General features: G+C 43.0%; 1 long non-coding RNA gene across 1 annotated transcript; it reads left to right on the top strand.

Annotated features, from left to right (window-relative positions):
• Positions 1 to 1,454, top strand: LOC121773689. The gene is made up of 2 exons (XR_006044830.1): positions 1 to 1,181; positions 1,260 to 1,454. It is a non-coding gene; the product is annotated as an uncharacterized LOC121773689 (long non-coding RNA).
• Positions 1,455 to 3,755: the final 2,301 nt, after the last annotated feature.

The raw sequence follows: 3,755 nt of genomic DNA, 5'->3' as shown, positions 1-3,755 counted from the left end.
GTGGCCTAGTAATTAAATCCTAGGTCCGACTAATTAAATCCTAGGCCCAAATTGAGAAAAACCCAGCGGCACCTCTTCTTCTTCGCCAAAAATCTCTTCTCTCCTGGCGAGTCGCCGTTTACTTGGCTCGCCGGAGATTCACCGGCTTCATTCCCTCCATCTCCTCCGATCCTTCTTCTTCTCTTTCGCTACACCAAATTCCCAAGTCAATTTCTTGGTTAGAGGGAACAGCAGCGGCGCTCCAATCCTCTTCCTCGTGGCCTCTCCGGCGGAAACGCCGTCTCGATGGAACCGTCGTTGGTGAGCGGCGCTGCTGCATGCGCCGCCGTCTTCGTCTCCGGCCAAACAGCCGTCGCTGCCTGCTCCCTTTTTCCACCGCGTTAAGGCAGCAAACGCTCCTGCCCGCCATCACCGTCGATCGGCCTCCGTCGGACGGTCCCATCCCCTCCGCCGAGTCCTCCGTTGAGCAGCTTATTCCCATAAAGCTAAGTCCTCTTTCTTAGTTCATTTTAATTAGCCCTTTTGAAGGATAGAAGTTTCAGAGGATTCTACTTTATTGTTGGGAGTGTAATCGAAAACGGTGGAGGAACCCGTTCCTTGTGTTCAAGTAAAATTTGATAGCTAGCATCCTATGATTTTTTTTCAAATACGGCAGTAGCTATGTTCAAAGCTCTATGGTTCTAAGTTCTCGTGCTAGCTATGATTTCTTATCATGATGCAGAGGTTGGTTTAGTGAGGATTACCTCTAAAATTGACCGTTGCCTTGATTCCTGCTCCTTGAGCTCCAAATCCCACACTCCTAACTCACTATGTTGCTGAATTTTTGATGTGGTGTAAGGGAAGGTTGAGGGTGGTAAGGAGGGGTCTTTATAGGTGATTTGGTAACTGCAAAATCTGCAACTCTTGATCCTCTTGCAGGGACATTTTTGTTGGTTGTGAGAGTGTACTCGTATACTCAGGTCTGGGCTGCCTTATTCTTGTTTTATCTTGCTGCCATTCTAACTGCATTTGGCTGTATGTGGAGCTTAGTGCTTTAGCTAATAAATGGCTTGGTTGCTGTGGCAGGTACTCAAGAAAGGGGCAGAGATTGTTACTGCAGATTGTCGCAGCTGGAAGGCAGACATTGCAGGCTCATTTGCCCCTTTGCAGCCTGCGGTTAAGGCTGGGAAAGGGCAGGGATGGTACCCCTCTTATCCTTTCTTGGCTTATTGCTAATTTTGAACATTTCACATGCTTTGTTTGGTTGTATTATTTTGCAGGAATAAGGACCCATCATGTCCGGCTGCTACCTTGATGTTCTGATCTCAACGGGCTGTCGAAGCTAGGCCGAAATTCGGGCCTAAGGCAGAGCCCGAGACTTAGCATTTCTACTTGTAATAGAATAGAGTCTTCCCTCTTGTTCTTTTTCAAGCTTTCTCTCATTTCAAACAAAAAGTATAGAATTACTTCTCAAATTTAGTGCGTATCATTTTTTTTCTATTTTCATCATCAAGCATCTTGTAAACTTATACTTAGCTTGGAAAATCAAAATACTATGTTTTGATTACACAAGAACATAAACAAATGCTCTTTCATTTTTTTTTATCAACATCTGTAAATTCAAGGCTTAGCTGGATATACTAACTGTTGTGTTCTGTATGCTCAAAGCTCTGAACACTCTTTCTTTTCTCTTTATAAATTTCTAGTATTTATTTCAAAATTCTCGAAAATCTAGGTCTTGGATATTACAACGCCGGTCGGCCGCTTACGCCCATAATTCCTCCGTTAGCTCCTCGTATTTTCCACCACGATGTCGAATTCATTTCGAAAATTATATAAGCGCATAATTAAATTACAGCACATTTTCCCGTCGTAAATTATATTTATTTCATACTTAGGATAAAATTATTCATCCTTCAAAATATTTCGGAATTAACTAAATACTTCGCCACTATTAAATTATCGGCCCAAAGATTTATTTAAAAGGCCCAAAACTTAATTATTTCCCCACCTTATATCTCCAATTTAATTAAGAAGGCCCCAAACAATAATTAAAAGGGAGGCCCAACTCATATTTTATTTGTAGCCCAAAAAGGAGTCCAACAAGGATTTACCTACTCCCTTCTCCTCACTATCGGCCATCCCTCTCTCCCTCTTCACTATTTCCAACAAAATCCCCAAATAACACAAAATCCCTAATTCCCGTCGCTCATCTCCAACACTCCGCCAGCCACCACCGCCGTTGTCTTCTTCGCGAAATTCGTCGCTGCTGTCACCGGGAGGACGCTGCTGCTGTCGCCGATTCGCCCAGCCGCTGCCTCCGGCAGATGCCGCTTCTCCGTCGCTGCCTCGTTCTTCGGTATTGCTCGCCGTCGACTGCACCAATCGACCCGTTCGAGCAGCAGATGTAGTTGTTTCCGAATCTGACGCTGCCACTGTTATCTCCATCGCGAACAGCCGCTGCTGTCAGCACTGCACTCCGTGCCGCCGTCTCGCCGTTGGCTGCTGCTCGAGCAGTTATGAGTTGCTGGTCGGTAGCTCCTCCGTCGCCCGACGCCGCTTGACTGTCGTACTACCCTGAACCCACCCGAAACATCCCGTAACCAACCTGAACAGCCCCGCACAACCCCGAAACAACCCGCAAGATAAGTTCTCATTCAAAGTTATATTCTTTTTGGCGTTTGGATTTAAGGTGTTAGATTATGTTGTTTGATCGGATTACTTGTGGGATTAATGTGTGATGATATGCTATGAACGATGCTAAAAGTTCATGATTCGGGAAAGGGAAAGAAATTATACCTCACGATGTAAACTTGGGTGTTGAATTGAGGATAAGGCAGCCCTTTGAATCTCTCAGCCCTCTCTCTCGGCTCTCTCTCGGCTCTCTCTCTCTGAATTTGTTTGAAAAAGTTGATGCGAAAAGGGAAAGAGAGGAGATTAATTAACAAGGAAATTCTATTAATTATGTGACTTTTGATTTGCAGAATTGATTGTGGAAGATGGAAGGTGGCAGGTTATGAACGATGTCTGATGATATACTATGAACGATGCTAAAAGTTCATGATTCGGGAAAGGGAAAGAAATTATACCTCGCGATGTAAACTTGGGTGTTGAATTGAGGATAAGGCAGCCCTTTGAATCTCAGGGCCCTCTCTCTCGGCTCTCTCTCTCTGAATTTGTTTGAAAAAGTTGATGCGAAAAGGGAAAGAGAGGAGATTAATTAACAAGGAAATTCTATTAATTATGTGAGCTTTGATTTGCAGAATTGATTGTGGAAGATGGAAAGTGGAAGGTTATTTGATAATGGAGAGTCTCCATGGAGTGGAGAAGTTGGCGTAGGAGAAGAGAGGAAAGGGTTTTGGGCTTGTACAAAATTTTCTATGAATAAATTGGGCCCAAAGACATCTCTCACAACTTTAATTAAATTGTTTGGGCTCATTTAGTTGCAGAGCACAAATTTGTATAATTATTTATTTATTGGACTTTTTCGCTTGTCATGGCCCAAAGCCATTTTTATAAACACATTTGGACTCCAATTTTATTTGAGAAGACCAAGTGTAAATACTTTACATTCTCGCATTCCTTTCTATTAATTAAAGTTCACGGAAAACTTTAATTAATTTCGTCGTCTCGTTTCCAACAAAGATTAAAATCGTCCAACGCAACAATTAATATTTGGTGTTGTTCCAAATATTAATTCCTCAACCGATCCTTGATTTAAACGCGCCAAGTACTATAAAATCCATCTCAACCATCTCATTCAATCATGCCAAGTA

Source organism: Salvia splendens, chromosome 17 (assembly GCF_004379255.2).
Source record: "Salvia splendens isolate huo1 chromosome 17, SspV2, whole genome shotgun sequence".
NCBI classification, from domain to species: Eukaryota; Viridiplantae; Streptophyta; class Magnoliopsida; order Lamiales; family Lamiaceae; genus Salvia; species Salvia splendens.
Note: the sequence above shows the minus strand (reverse complement) of the source record. Positions and strands in the feature narration are given on the sequence as shown.